The 17,128-nt window shown below is 37.3% G+C and overlaps 1 protein-coding gene across 1 annotated transcript in view; it reads right to left on the bottom strand.

Moving 5' to 3' along the window:
- ODAD2 (outer dynein arm docking complex subunit 2) overlaps positions 1 to 17,128 on the bottom strand; it is a 93,563-nt gene that overhangs the window by 59,952 nt on the left and 16,483 nt on the right. The gene's annotated exons all lie outside the window — the stretch shown is intronic.

Raw genomic sequence — 17,128 nt, 5'->3', positions numbered from 1 at the left:
ATTGGTAGATTGTAATAAAGAATTAGCAGACATCTGTCTAAATACGATATTCTTGAAACAATATGAGAGTCACCATGGATCTTTTATCAGATCCTTTCAAAATTTACCAAGCTAGTTGATAGGTCTAACTGAACTCCATAAGGATTTTTACAAAGGCCCTCCCTGATAGCTTTTAAGGAGAATAAGCCACAATGTTATAAGAGGAAAAGTCATTGCATGGATTGAAAAGAATGACTAAAGAGTTAGAAACTGAGGATAGGAGCAAAAACTCAGTTCAATAAAGGGATATGAGTTAGTGGAGTTCCATGGATCTATGTTGAAGTTACACAATTCAACATACTTATAAACATCCTGAAAGACTGGTTATGTGATCAAGCTTATTGATATTATGATTCAGGCCCAGCTGTGACAAACTGTTGAAGAACTTGCCCCCCTAAGAGGGCAATAAAACAGCACATGAGAAATGAGGCACATCAGAAAAAAATTATCTTAACTCCATAGATGAAATCATACTTTTTCAGCTGTCCATTAAAAATTAGAAATGATATCCTGAAGTTAGGGTAGGCGGAAATAAAACCAATATGGAATATTAGGAAAAAAATAGTGAACAGATAACGTCAGTATATGACAGAAGAAATCTGGGGTTCACATATACCTCAAAAAGTTCATGCAGTTCTGCAGCCCCAGTTTCAGTAAGGTTACTATAGCACTGGAAAACTTTCAAAGAGCAGAAAAGATAATCCAAATATTTTCAGTCTAGAAGACAGACGCCTAAAAGGGTATGACAGAGGTCTACAGTGTCAGGGATGGCACTGAGCGTGACAGGCAGGTATTGACTGTCCAATGTCTCTTTAAATACAGATATAATCTCTTTTAATAATGAGGTATAGTAGGATTGAGGTTGAAAATATAAAAAAGGACTTGGTTCTTTAAATGAGGTAACAGACTAGTAGAACTAGTTGCAAAAGGATTCTGCATGAAAGTTAAAAGTTTTCACCGAAGGTCAGTAAAAACTTAGGTATCTCATTCAGTTTTCAACTCCCTGAGCTAAGAACAAGTGGCAGCTTGGAGAGTATTAGAAAGTAATTAGAAAGTAGCAGAAAGTTGTGTGTTCTTACTTCACCCTGAGCATTCATTTAGGGTCCTGGGTTTCTTCTGCCTTGGTAGAATATGAACAGTGTTTCACACTACTGTAAGTTACGCAGTCAAGTCTCCCACATTTGTGGAAATCAGAAGGCAGGTAATCTGGAGTGCAAAAGATGAGCTTTAACCACAGAAGACTTCCATCCTGATCACTCTGTCACACTTCCTGCTGCAGTCAGGTTACTGGGATACGTTATCTTTTGATGTGCCCAAAACAGTTTCTTTTATGTCTAATTTAAAGGTCATACACTTAGAAATAATGAAAACAGGATATAGCTCAATGTAGGAGTTCTATCCTGGAAACCAGAGCATATAAAAAGACTTGGGATGCTGAATATGAACTTGAAATTACAATGTAACATTTGATTAAAAGATGAATTTTGGGATGTATAATTCAAAGTACTGGATAGGAACACAGGTATTATCTCTTTTTAGGGACTTGTGCAACTACTACTGAAATTCTGTGTAGAAAATTCCTTTATACCATTCTAAAAGGAAAGTGAAAATATGGAGATTATTCAGAAAAGAGAAATAAAACTTATTTTTAGCCTGGAAAATTGTTGCATTAAGACAAATATGAGAAGCACTGTTTAGATTATTAAAAAGAAATTAAGGTATGATTTATTCATAATGAATAAATAAATCCATGAGGATAGGCACGTGATCACAGAGAACTCTACAGTCTAGCACAGATGTTTGCTGATGTGAAGTTAAAGGTACTAAAATTTAGATGAGTAGTAAAGAGCTAGCTTTCTATTGTGTGCTTAATTATTCTTTGGAATAAATTACATAGAGGGATAAGATTTCCAGCAGTGGAAATTTTTCAGTCAAGACTGGAAGTTTTTCTAAAAGATGAGCTCTATTTCAGTCAGAGCTACTAGACTAAAAGCAAGAAAAAGATCAAAGAATACACCCTATGGTAGGCAGAAAGTTAAACCACATGATAACAATGTATACTTTTGAAGCTGTAGTATAGATTTCCTATTAATCAAATTGGGGATGAACCCAGCTGCACAGAAATTAAAAGGGCTGTGCTACCATGTAGCTACAACAGAAGCTGGAGTGCATGAGCAATGCCAACTGGTGCTAATGTGGAAGTTACAACTTCGAGCACCTAGTAAATCAAACTACAATATCCACCTCCCACATGCCTCTGGAATTCCAGGGAAGCTTTGGCTCCCATCCTAAGTCCATCTCTTTCAAATTACAGTTCTGAAACTGTAAAGAACTTTGAGACAATCCTTTCCAGAGGAAAGTATTTTGCTGAATTGTACACAGCATACTGAAATACAGAATATTAAAAAACTGAATAATATTTGCTAATATGAAACAAGAAGATCTAACAAAAGCAGAAGTTTTGCAGCATATTTCTTAAATTTAAACAGGAACAGTAGGACAGATACAGTAAAAAAAGGCTTTAAATTTGACATGCTCTTCAACTGATACCATAAATGTAGCAGAGAATTGTAAGTGAGAAAATACAGCCAAAAAGAATGTGAGAAAAATACTTCATAAAGTTCAGTAACTTACATCAGTTGGAACACTTCTGATAAATCAATAAAGTGTATGAGGATGGCACTTCATAGATAATTTTTACTTACACTTCTTGTAACAATAGATTTCCACAAAATTTCCCCACAGAAAACTGTTTAAATATAAGAGTAATTTTTTTAACATCTGCAACATATAGTGTCCTAAAGGAAGATTCTTACGATTTTTTTATGTTATCTTTTTTTTTAATCTTCATTATCATCTTGACTTCAGAAGAAAATGAAACGTGTCTTGCTTTAAGAACGTATTTTGAAAACATGTCCTAGGAATATAATATTGTAACATTGTCTCCCTGGAGAAACTAGCTTATCCACACACATCAAGCTCAAGTCTATTAAAAAATAATCTATAAGATATGATTACAACACTACACAGAATATTCTGTAGCTCAAAGGACTAACAGCTGTTCTTTTATGAAATTTGTGGTCTTTTCATATAGCATAGACTTTGAGGTTTACTTCGCTTTGTATTATAAAAATTTTGCAATAGGTGCTTAAAGAGAAAACTTGCCTTTTTATTATTTGACATAAATGTAAGAAGTGTATCACTAATCTGACAAGCAACATGTCTTCTTTTGAGGGTCGTTTCTCCTACAGTGAATCTACATTTATACATAACATAGTAATTCATAATTCACTTATTTTACATGTATAATGGTTCGCATATGACACCTAATATGGACCAGATTTTTAAAAAATAAATCACTTTAAATTCTCTTCTATTCAACAAGAAATAGAACTTCATATAAAATACATAAATGCATTTCATTTTTTCAGCTTTCAAAATGCATGCACCACTTTAAGTGTTTTTAAAGTAAAACCACAATAAAATATTTTTCATATGTGCTGAAGCATCAGTTCTACAAAATAAGAAATATTACTGATGGTTTCAACAATTATTTTTTGTTTCTTGAAGCTATCATTACAGTAAGTCTTGCAGTACTTACAGCATAGGTTTTAACATGCATGGAAATAGTTACCTCTCCATTAAGTTGACATAAAATCTGCATCATGTTGTTACACCATTTGAAATCTGATATGTTGGATGCAAAATAAACTCTACTGGCAGATCAACAATCAATTTTAAGGCTTGAAATTAAACACAGACTTAGTTTAAAATGTGCCCCTCTTCCCATACAGTGGTTTAACATATATATCCACAAATTAAATTAAAATAAACCATATCAATGCTATGTTATCAGTGTCGTGGTTTAAACCCAGTCAGGTAATTCGTTCGCTCACTTCCCCCCCTTTCTTGCCCTCCCCCTGCTCTCGGAGGGACGGGGAGGAGAATCGAAAAGAATCAAAAAGATCAAAACACTGCACTGCACCAGCTACCAAGAAGGAGAAAAAATGACTGCTACTGCTGAACCCAGGACAATCAGTAAAACATCTTCTGTGCAAATGTACTTGTAATGTCTCTCCTGATACTAGAGCTCACCACTGGCAATTACAAAACTATAAAGAACATGTAGCAAAGCCTGCATTTCTTTCACTTTTTAGGTGTTTAACACTTTTCTAATAACAATAATGAACAGATTAATCTAGTTAAAACTTTTAATGTATGTATACAAAGGCAGCTGCTTTAGACTATGGTAAGATCGTATATGCATTTGATATCTGTGAGTCTGACCTCACTGGTTTAGCCACCAGAAACATCTATATTTGGCAACATTGCTCCCAACATGACTTCATGCATCAGTTAGTCCATTCTGAATGTACAGCAAGATGGAAGATGCATAAACTTTTGGCTGCATCCAGGCACCTTTTCCCTGGCTTTCTTAGTGTCCTATCTTTCTCCATTAAAAATCCTTGTGCCTTCAGAAATTCTTCATTGTGATCTTAGGGAATGCTGGATACTGCTCCTGTGACCTTTTGGCAGAAACACGTTCAAATACAGCATGCCTAACACACATTGCCCAATGACCTAGTGGAAGATGTCCTGGTCCGTGGCAGGGCATTTGGACCTAGATAATCTTCAAAGGTCTCCTCCAAGCCAAACCATTCTACAATTCTATAATCTAAAGTTATGGTGGCTCCTCAACAACAGCAGTGGTAGAAAAGAGGTACCCATTTAGCTACTGATGACAATATTTGTTAAAAATAGTATTTAAGGTCATACTAGGGCTTCTCAAGCCACAAGGGTTCCAATAGGAGGAAAACATGGAAATTAGCTATAGGGACATATTCTAATATTCTTAAGCATTTAACTTTTTTCCCTGTAAGTTTGTTAAGTGAATTTTATAGTGAAAAAAAATGGCAAAAAGTGCCTTTGCACTTATTTTGTGGCCATTACCTCCTAAAGGAGCTGAAATCATACTGATTCCCAATGAAAGTCAGGAAAGTTTGAAGGTTGGTAGCCCAAGATGTTTCACACTTAAACCAACGTTTTCAGATGGCAGTGATAAAATAGCAATTAAATTAAAGCTAGTAGGAGGCCAGAAATTCATCCATTGTTGTTTGGTAAACTCAGAAAACCAGAAGGCATGATGTAATTGGAAAGAAGCAAAGAGGAAGCTCAGAAGAGACATTAGTGACTTTTAAAAATTATATAATGAGTACAAAAGCAAAAATCTCATTGAGGATGAGAACCAGAAAGTATAGAAAGAGATTAATTAGGCAAAATCATGAACCCTTCAGTTGGCTGAAACTCAAGAAACAGAGAATGAAGACAACATCAAATAACTAAGAATGAAAATAAAAGAATAACATAAGCATATAAGGGCACAAACCAAAATAAAACTACCAAGGGACACACAGGTTAAAATCATAATTTCATTGATACCTTCATAATAATCAAGAAGAAAAAAACCTAGTCAATAGCAAGTGTTCAACAAATGAAACCAAGAAAGCTAAAAACATTAATGGGTCTTTTATTAATGCATTAGTCTTTACTGTGTTCTAATAATGTACCATTAATGTCAATGAAGATGTAGTAAACGCTCTGCTTCTGCTAAAGACATAACTATTCAGTAAATACTTAGAAAACTTAAGATTGTTTCATATCAGCTGACCTTAACAGAATCTGCTTTATGGTAGTGAGAGAACTGGCTGATGCCAAAGATCGTGATTAGTTTGCAGAACTTCAGAGAAAAGTCTGGTGTTAACAATGGAACACAACATAGATATTGCCTATCAACACCACAGTGCTGTCAGACAAAAAAACAAACTTCACAGAGAGACTTATAACAATATTTGTAACCTGTAAGATAGAAGAAATCATCCGTATTTGTTTTGGCACTAATAAAACAACAGCTTAAGTACTCATGCTTATTCTAGGTATCATGCCTCAGAAAAGATAGTGATCAATTTGATGAAGATCAGAAGGGGACAGCAAAATATCTCAAAAGTATGATCTAAGCAGAAAAACAGAACTGGTGTTGTTTACTCTAGAGATGAGAACAAGGTGGTGGTTTAAGGAACAGCTACAAAAACAATAATCTGTCTTCCACGTCCATTGTAGGTAAAACAAAAAAAATAATGGGATTGAATGGCATGAGGGCTGATTTATTCTAGATATTAGATAAACTTTTTTAATGGTAAGAATATTTTCATTTTGGAATAATGGCTTACAGCAGTTATGAAATCTCCACCATAGGAAAGTTACAGAAATATTTGTCCAGAAGACACACAAAGAATTGATGCTGCTTTGGAGGCAAGCAGGTGGGCTAAATGACCTCCTGCATTCTGGTTTTAGCCCTGTTTTCTATTAGATATATTCATGGATTTTTATTACCATGAGATTTTGGAAATATTAAACTTACCAAATATTTCCTTCTCTTCTTTAAAAAAAAAGAGGATTGATCTGTGGTATGTATGATCACAGATACAGAAGATAGATAATAAAATACACAGGCTTAAGATTTCAATATCACATGTCCCATTCAAATTATAACCCTTCCTAGTAAACTCAAAACTTTAAATTTTGAAACTATGATTTCAATTCAGTAGGCTAGGAAAGAAAGATACAAAATTTCCTCTAGAGTCATCTCGGGAAAGGGTAAACACTATTGAAGTTTTTGCAGATGAACTGCCACCAGGCAGAAACATTAGCTTTTCAGATAGCTGAGACTGTACAGGAGACCTATGCAATATCTATCCTGGTACAGATCTCTTTACAGCACACATTTCCTCTTTCCTTTTGCTTGAACCCTCTGATGTGATATGTAGCATAATTATACTACTTGGACTGATCTTCCTAGAGCAGAGACCTGTATCAGAATTTAGAATTGTCACAACTGATGCTAGAGAAAGGACGGCTTTATGAGAAAGGCCCCATACCTGGATTCAAGACACCAGTGGTCCTGGAGCGTTTGACAAAATTCCTGCCTGCTACTGGCTAGATGCCTTTTCCCAGTATCTTTGTTTCCAACTTTCAGCTGAAACCTAAAAGCATTATTGAAGCACAAGCAATAAAAGTACTAACAGGACTATAAAGAAGATGATTCCAAATGTGTTGCCCAATCTGTAGTAAAATACAGATACATGCATTGAAAAATACAAACATCACAGTATAGTGCATTTCAGTTTCTTGAGAGAAACCAAAACTACATAAAATGCAAATTATACACCTTTTGGCTCACAAACATCTCTATAAATACTGTACCTACTTGGAGTTTTTTAAATTATTTAATTTGTATTTGGATTTAGACTGACTATGACTGAATGCAACGCGAAAATGAAATGTTGTTTTACTTTGCATGGCAATATCAAGGATTATTTTTTCATCTGTTTAGAGCTATGGCTAAAATTTTTTTACCTTATTAAAAGTTAATTTTATTTACTTTGTTAAGTCCTAGATAGATGCTTTAATGTGCATGTCTGTGATAGCAAGACTACGACTGAATAACAGGAATGGAAACTGCTATTCATGGGCATTTTGTCATTCTTATGTATAATAATACCCTACTTCTGATTATGCATATATATAATCTGAATAGAAAATACAATATACTTGACAAAATTAAGACTGAACATACCAAGACAACATATTTTTAGAAAATACTGAACAAAATAGTTTTATGTGATATCAAAAAGAAAGTAGGTCAAATTACAGAAACCTTTATTGTTATACCAGAAATTATTTCATTAATATTCATCAGTGGAATGAAAAAACTACTAGAACAAAAACAGTAAGTGGAACCCCAGCCCAAAATATTATTAAAATATTGGCATTTTTATAAAACAAGAAAGCTAAAGCAAGTAGTAAAATGTGAAACAGAATTCTTCATTTACAGCTTTGTGACTTTCAGATTTTCTGTTGAACTTGACTCCCTCAAATCAGACAATTTTGTAATTTTCTGATGGAAAATACCTTAAAATTTAAACAAATTCTGATAAAGCTTAATGAAAGACTGAGTACTGCTCTATAATATGTACAATATGCTTCAGCAAGGCAGTTTTTCTATGCTAGTGAACCTCTAAAAACTCTGAGTTTTGTTTTGGTTTAAATACTAGTTCCAATTTTTCATTCTAGTTTATAAAACATACAAGCTGCAAGTTGTTAAGAGATGAGTTATGGACAAGTATAACTGAGTTATGGAATAATTCCCTGCCCCATTTCCTGAATCTTCTGGCGTTTGGCTACAGCCTGGCAGTATGTAAACCATACAGATTAATGTAAGTAAAGACAGTGGAAAATCACAGGCATCACAAAATCACAAAATCCAGAATGCTCACTGCACAGAAGCTGCACAGCTTTAGTCGCAGATTAATACCATGACCCTGACCCTTCACAGTGGCAGAAGCAACATATATGTTATAACCAAGACATAGTGAGTTTAAATTGTCACCATATTTTATGAAATTGAAAAGAAATGAGTTTCCAAACAAAAGAATAAGTCTATTATTTTCTAAGTGAACCAGAAGGTTTTGTTAGGCAACTGCTGATTCCCTCTTGAAAACTCTCACAAGACATGTATCTATCCCATTAGATTTCTTTTTCTGATTCATAGCAATTGGATTCTACTATTGAGGAGGTAAAAGTCCATGTAGCTCATGTGCAAACATATTAACTTTTACTTCATTGGACTAGGAATAGTAGAATGTTTTTCCCAGTAACTTCTCAAACCTCAAACTTGTAGAGAAGTGAATTGCTGACCCAAAAAACACAGAAAACCTGGCCAAGGTAATATATAATATCTCAACACTTCAAGTTAATCTTCTCATTTGTGAAATTTTCAGTTTAGGAGTGTATTTTTTCGCCAGTTACCTCTGGACAATGTTGTAAAAAAAATGGACCACACTTTTTTTGATCCTAATTAAATTTAGAGAGAAAACTATAAAGATTGCAACGTGCACAACTAACCTATCCCCTCTCAGCCCATAAGGATACTCTTTATGCTGCCTCTGCAATCTCCCTCCTGAAAGATGCCAACCAGCTGAAAAATACCAAGTGAACAAAAGGTGTTCCTTCAGGAAAACTGCTAACTATGGCTAAATTTGTGTTGCAATAAGAAACAAGTTCTCAGATGTATTTATGTGCCAGATAGCTGAGAACAGCTAGTTGGGCTAATAAATACCAAAGTAACTCAAAGGCCAAGATACAAATTTAAAAGTGAATCTTGGGTAAAGACAACAAAATGCTGTTTCTCAGAACAGTGAGTAACTTAGATCATATGATTTCTCAAAGAAAGGACATTGTATATTTTAATGACTAGAAGGCAGAAAGGTCCTTTGCATCTGTGTAGAAATTATTAGATTTTTTACTTTGCTTTTCTAATTGCTCAGACATCAGTCTTGGTCAGATGTCACAAAATTTCCACATGTTGCTATTTTTTGGTCAGCTAATTCTTGCAAATTCCTTAGAGACATTTATTTAGTCCAGGTTTTCTCCAGAATCCAGACAGCTTCTCTCTTTGTTCACCAACACAGTGTCTATAGAACTGTCCTAAATATGTGACAATGTGAGGATACTTTGCAGCCCACTCCCTGAAGAGCTCAAGATACAGTACAGATTATGGTGAAATGGTGAAAGAAAAAAGCCAGTAGGTCTGGTCTAACTGAAACCCTGCTGAGGAACTAGAAGCAAGATAAAACTGTAGGATCCAGATCACATGCACATCATCTATGTAAACAAAACTCAAGCAGTCACAAAGTTGGTCAGGCAAAGTTAAGATTATAGATATGTAGCAGATGCCCATCAATTAATTCTCCTATTAACTGCCAATTAGTTTTTAAGGCTGTTACCAAATAGGCTGATCTTTATAAAGCACTCCAAGGGAAAAAGGCCAGAAAGCATGCAAAGCCCTGTGTCCAAATACATAAAGAAGCTGGAATAAGAGTAGGCCTTCAAAAGACTATTTCACATGACATTCACTGATGATTTGAAATGCTCAGAAGTGTGGGGATGGGAGTCATCTGTCTAAATTCACTCATCTACAGCCATCCTACATTCTGATGATTAAGACCGAGTCACCTATAGCCATCCTACGTTCCTGTTAATTGAGATTAAGTCAACAATGAACTTAAAAACATGATCCACCTCATTCTGAATAGATGCTTAAAATATCAGATGAATCACATACTTAAAGTGCCTACTTTTTCCACTGATCATAAAGGTAGCTTTGAGTGCCCAGCTCAGCTAGAAACACCTACTTTGTTTACGTTTAGAAGTAGGTGAGAAGAATTCCAATCTAGGTATTGACTTTTATGTCTTAGCACTAGAACAAGGTCATAGCCTTCTCCCTGCCTTTGACCACTTCATCTGTGGAAAATAAAGCATACCTATTTTTAGACAGAACATGCAGAGATTAGTAGGATATTACGGTTGAATAAGAAAAAGAAAAGGTTCTAGCATTAAAAACAAAACAAAACCAAAAAAAACCAAAAAGACTCCCCAAAAACCCAACCAAAAACCAGAAACCAGCACAAGCAGCACTACTGTTTTTTAATTTAACATTGATACTTGTAAGTCCTGACAGCAGACTTTGAGATATGATATAGGCCACCCATAACACAGATGTACTACTGACCTCCTGTGACAGTGTCAGACCTGTTTTGATTTGCCTAGCAATTTTGATTTTGCCTAGCAAAAAGGCCCAAAAGCCTTAATGTTATTACAGCTATTTTATCTTTATGGATCTATTTGGATCTATTTTGGATCTATTTTGGAACTTAATCTGGCAAGTTGGGTCAAGGACAATAGAAAGGGCTTCTTCAAATACATAGCGAATAAAACTAACACAAGAAGCAGTATAGGCCCACTGCTGAATGAGGTGGGTGCCCTGGAGACAGAGGATATAAAGAAGGCAGAGGTGTTGAATGCCTTCTTTGCCTCTGTCTTCTCTGTCTTTACTCCTGCAGACTCTCCCCGGGGGACCCATAGCCACAGAAGGAGTCAGGATAAAGGAGGAGTTTGCTTTGGTAGATGAGGATTGGGTTAGGGATCAGTTAAGTAATCTGGACACCTATAAATCGATGGGTTCGAATGGAATACACCCGCGGGTGCTGAGGGAGCTGGCGGAGGTCATTGCTGAGCCACTCTCCATCATCTTTGGTAAGTCGTGCGAAACAGGTGAGGTGCCTGAGGATTGGAGGATGGCAAATGTCACGCCAGTCTATAAGAAGGGCAAGAAGGAGGACCCAGGTAATTATAGACGGGTCAGCCTCACCTCCATCCCTGGAAAGGTGATGGAACAACTTATTCTTGACACCATCTCTAGGCATATCAAGGATGAGGGGGTCATTAAGAGCAGCCAACATGGCTTTACCAAGGGGAAGTCATGTTTGACCAACCTTATAGCCTTCTATGAGCAAGTAACTAGGTGGATGGATGATGGTAGAGCGGTAGATGTGGTTTTTCTTGATTTCAATAAGGCATTTGGTACTGTCTCCCACAGCATCCTCATAGATAAGCTAAGGAAGTGTGGGCTTGATGATCAGGTAGTGAGGTGGATCAAGAACTGGTTGGAAGGAAGAAGGCAGAGAGTTGTGGTCCATGGGGCAGAATCTAGCTGGAGGTCTGTGACTAGTGGAGTCCCTCAGGGGTTGGTGCTGGGTCCAGTGCTGTTTAATATTTTCCTCAACGACCTGGATGAGGGAACTGAGTGTACCCTCAGCAAGTTTGCTGATAATACTAAACTGGGAGGAGTGGTTGACACACCAGAGGGCTGTGTTGCCATTCAGCAAGACCTGGACAGGCTGGAGAGGTGGGCGGAGAGGAACTTGATGAAATTCAACAAGGGCAAGTGTAGAGTCTTGCATCTGGGGAAGAACAACCCCATGTACCAGTACAGGTTGGGGGCTGACCTGCTGGACAGTAGTGAAGGGGAAAGGGACCTGGGGGTCCTGGTGGATAGGAGGATGACCATGAGCCAACACTGTGCCCTTGTGGCCAAGGCAGCCAATGGCATCCTAGGATGCATTAGAAAGGGTGTGGTTAGTAGGTCAAGAGAGGTTCTCCTCCCTCTCTACTCTGCCTTGGTGAGGCCGCATCCAGAATACTGTGTCCAGTTCTGGGCCCCACAGTTCAAGAAGGACAGGGAATTGCTTGAAAGAGTCCAGCGCAGAGCTACAAAGATGATTAAGGGAATAGAACATCTCTCTTATGAGGAGAGGCTGAGGGAGCTGGGACTCTTTAGCTTGGAGGAGACTGAGGGGTGACCTCATCAATGTTTACAAATATGTAAAGGGTGAGTGTCAGGATGATGGAGCTAGGGTTTTTTCAGTGATGTCCAGTGATAGGACAAGGGGCAATGGGTGTAAACTGGAGCATAGGAGGTTCCATGTGAACATTAGGAAAAATTTCTTTACTGCGAGAGTGACAGATCACTGGAACAGGTTGCCCAGGGGGGTTGTGGAGTCTCCTACGTTGGAGATATTCAAGGCCCGCCTGGACAAGTTCCTGTGTGATGTACTCTAGGTTACCCTGCTCTTGCAGGAGGGTTGGACTAGATGATCTTTTGAGGTCCCTTCCAACTCTAAGGATTCTGTGATCCAGCTCATTTGGGAAAACAGTGGAGAAAATTTAATGACGTTGGACTAAGAAGGACCTGTGCCTAGACTACTGGAGAGCTAGCATGCTGCGGATGCTTAGTAAGCACTGAGCAGACACAAAAGACAGTGTCATTTGAAACCAGGCAAAAAAGATTTTGCAAGAAGAACAAAATGATACTGATAGTTTATGAAAAACCAGGAGGCAGATACTCTCTGGAAAAATAAAACAAACTTAAAAACTGAGCTTAGTGAGAGCATAGGAAAAACAAATACAGATGAAGACATGGTTGAAGCACAGGCATGCTTCTGAAGTAACTGCATGTATAGTAAGTCGTGGTTAATCGATCCTAGGTCCAATGTGGAACATTTAAAGCCAATGAAAAATGCTGTTATCACTTCTTAAAGCTCTCGATAGCTTTCAGACACAACCACGTTATAATTCTTTAGGAAAGCCAGCAATTTGGTTATCTGCTTCAGGATTATAAAGCCTTAAACCAGATTGAAACAGCTGGGGGAATTTACAATTATTTTAGAGGTACAGTAGCTACAGTGGTGAAACAGTAGCTCATTAATTTAGTATTAATTTAATTACCTGCTTTTACAATAGAATACAATCCTGTAGAAAGAGGGAAATTAAACATCAATTGTTTTACATTCTTTTCCTTAGCCCTTAATTTTTTATATACTGTATCTTTTTTTTATTGTTTTTTGTTAATTTCTACACTTTTGTTTGTTTTTTCTTTATTTCTGTCTGGTCTTTCTTCTCATCAGCTATGAAACTCTAAGGAATGTGTCACCCTCAGAAGATTAAACTTCCACTACACAGAACTTCATCAGAGTTGGTGCTAATGGTCAAAACTCAACTGGTTGTTACAAATTTTATATGTCTCTTATGATGAGGAATGATTGTTGGTACAGTATTTTGAGGTGAGAGCTACGCAAGTGCTTCAGAGTTGCCAGTTATAATAATAATTTGATACTCTACTATTTGCCAATATTTCTTACCTAGTAAGTTTATCATCAAAAGATTTCTTTTTCATTATCAGCACTGGCTAGGTTGTTAAAAAATACATAACTATAAAATGCAGTTTTCCCATATTTTTATTCCCCCCCCCCCCCCCCCTTTTTTTTCCAGAACCACATTCTTTACCAAAATTTAAAAAGCAAACAAAAACCTTGGCTAATACTGGAAGGTGGGAACAAGAGATGTTCATGAATAGTGAAGAAAAGAATGATACGGAGGCTGACAGATTTGCCAAGGCTGACAGGTTAGCCAGACATGTGCCTAGAAACACTAGCAGGTGGTACATGTTTATGTGTTATACATTTGGTATTCTCTAAAAAATAACAGTCTGCCACTTAGCCAAACTACAGCAGAATTCATTTTTCATCTTGATCGCTCAGTTCAGCTAAATAACCTCCTTCAAATTAACCCACCACATACTTTGATAAGAGAAAAGATCAGTCTAGTGATAATTTCAGGTAAATTATCCACAAAGTTGGCCAGTCCTGAAAACATCCATTATACAGTGTCAAAATTATTTTATATATGAAAATCATAGAATCATACAGTAGTTAGGGTTGAAAGGGACCTTAAGATCATCCAGTTCCAATGCCCCTGCATGGGCAGGCACACCTCGCACTAAACCATGTCACCCAAGGCTCTGTCCAATCTGGCCTTGAAAACTGACAGGGATGGAGCATTCACAACTTCTCTGGGCAACCCATCCCAGTGCCTCACCATCTTCACAGTAAAGAACTTCTTCCTTATATCTAATCTAAACTTCCCCTGTTTAAGTTTGAACACATTACCCCTTGTCCTATCACTATACTCCCTAAAGTAGAGTCCCTCCCCAGCATCCTTCAGATACTGGAAGGCTGCTATGAGGTATCCACGCAGCCTTCTCTTCTCCAGGCTGAACAGCCCCAACTTTCTCAGCCTAATTTCATACAGGAGGTGCTCCAGTCCCCTCATCACCCTCATGGCCCTTCTCTGGACTTGTTCCAACAGTTCCATGTCCTTCTTATGTTGAGGACGCCAGAACTGTACACAGACTCCAAGTGAGGTCTCACAAGGGCAGAGTAGAGGGGCAGGATCACTTCCTTTGACCTGCTGGTCACGCTCCTCTTGATGCAGCCCAGGATACGGTTGCCTTTCTGGGCTGCGAGCACACACTGAAGCCGGCTCATGTTCAGTTTCTCATCGACCAACACCCCCAAGTCCTTCTCTGCAGGGCTGCTCTGAATCTCTTCTCTGCCCAACCTGTAGCTGTGCCTGGGATTTCTCCGACCCAGGTGTAGGACCTTGCACTTGGCATGGTTAAACTTCATAAGGTTGGCATCAGCCCACCTCACAAGTGTGTCAAGGTCCCTCTGGATGGCATTCCTTCCCTCCAGCGTACCAACCAAACCACACAGCTTAGTGTCATTAGCAGACTTGCTGAGGGTGCACGCAATCCCACTGTCCATGTCAGCAAGAAAGATGCTGAACAAGACCGGTTCCAACACCAATCCCTGAGGACACCACTTGTTACTGGTCTCCAGCTGGACATTGAGCCACTGACCACAACTCTTTGCATGCGTCCAGCCAGCCAGTTCTTTATTGAACAAGTGATCCATCCATGAAATTGATGTCTCTCCAATTTAGAGACAAAGAGACAAAGATATACCCATAGGTAAATTGAGTGTATTTAAGAGTTTGGAATTTTCAGCCCTAGGAACAGGTTTGCTCTATGTATCAAGAGCAAGCAAGGGCAGCCTCTGCCACTGTACAACAGATCAACTCAGGTCCACCTGCCAATGGCAGAGAATGTTACTTTTGAGTGATTTGTGCAGTCTGATATCCAATGTGAAGCTCATCTCATTACTTAAAAAACAGCATCTTACCAGCATCTTACTGTAAGGGTGGTGAGACACTGGCATGGGTTGCCCAGGGAAGTTGTGAATGCTCCATCTCCAGTGATGTTCAAGGCCAGGTTGGACAGAGCCTTGGGTGGCATGGTTTAGTGGGAGGTGTCCCTGCCCATGGCAGAGTGGTTGGAACTGGATGATCTTAAGGTCCTTTCCAACCCTAACTATTCTATGATTCTATGATTTATTTTATACACATTTATGTATGTTTGTTTTGTATTTGATGGCTAATATAATATGTCATGCACGTCTTACTAATGTGATATCATAAAGGAAAAAGAGTTAACTCTTATTATCTAGATTGTGGAAAAAAAATACAATGTACAATATATTTTCTACACAGATTAGACACTTTTACTTCTGCTATTAGATTCTAATATTTCCATCTATTCCGTATCTAGAGCCAGATTTTAAGATTACATATAGGGTTTTTTTTATAATTCTGTACACAAAATAACTCCTAAATTCCTATCAGACCAAATTCATAACTTGTATTTTAATCATCTATGTATCCAATTATAATTGTGAAGATCTACCCACCAGTAAATTTCTGGGGAAATAGAAGCACAGCCGAGAAATAGAGAGTTAGTTCCTCACGATTTGTATTTGCAGTTGTCTTTGCATTTTGTTCTTCAGACATATCCATAAACATCAGAGATTTTAGGCTTTTTCTGTGACTACCATAAAACTTTTGAGCAGTATTACAATGTGTAAAACAAATAATTGGTACTTTAGTGGGTACACTGTAACATTAATACTATTTTTTCTTGTCTTACTAAATTTAAAATTACTTCTTGTGTAGTTTCACTTTAATTAGTACTTGAAGACTCATTTTATTCCTTAGGCTAATATGTTAATGTCTCTTTTGAGGTTCTTTCAGAATAAAACTGAATTACTTTTCTGCTAATCCCAAAATACAATCAATTTCTTAATGCATGCATACTTTATGAAGATGATTTAAATTTTTCTGAGTACTAGTGTAATCTTAATAATGTGGAACATTTCCATTACCGTTATAACTTAATAAAGCTATACTTTTCCGTTATGCAGTTAAAAAATACAAAAATTCATACAAAAATTGAGAAAAATCTACAAACCACATCAATGCTTTTGCAAGTGCCATAAACTTATAATTGTTTGCTATAAAAGAATTGCTGTATACACCACATGTTAAACCACAGGAGGGCTGAGAGTGCTAAACAATTTTATTTTGCACAAAAAAAATATTTATTTTGAAAGCCTGGACATTTTCTATCACAAAATTTTATGAGGAAGATACGTTTTTCAGATAACTAAATCCTTAGACCTCAGATATGACAAGTCTCATCTTGGAGATAAACTGTGACTGACTTTATATTAATGCATAGTAGGGAAACATGCAAGCAGTTGTTGACTGACCTACCCTCCAAGTAGAAAATGTCGTATCGTAAACCTTCCACATAGAATGCAAAAGAACTCCACACACAAGCAACTGCCATTTAAGATTTGGTCCTCAAATGTTCTGAAATAGGCTCCCTGTTTCTGCAATAGTTTGGACCTTCCTTGTCCATATTTCTAACCTTCACACATACATGGATTCCCTGCACCCT

Source organism: Pezoporus flaviventris, unplaced genomic scaffold (assembly GCF_033815535.1).
Source record: "Pezoporus flaviventris isolate CSIRO_AGI_PZ_B2104156 unplaced genomic scaffold, CSIRO_AGI_Pfla_v1 ptg000047l, whole genome shotgun sequence".
NCBI classification, from domain to species: domain Eukaryota; kingdom Metazoa; phylum Chordata; class Aves; order Psittaciformes; family Psittacidae; genus Pezoporus; species Pezoporus flaviventris.
The sequence above is the reverse complement of the archived record's forward strand: the minus strand, read 5'-3'. Positions and strand labels throughout refer to the sequence as shown.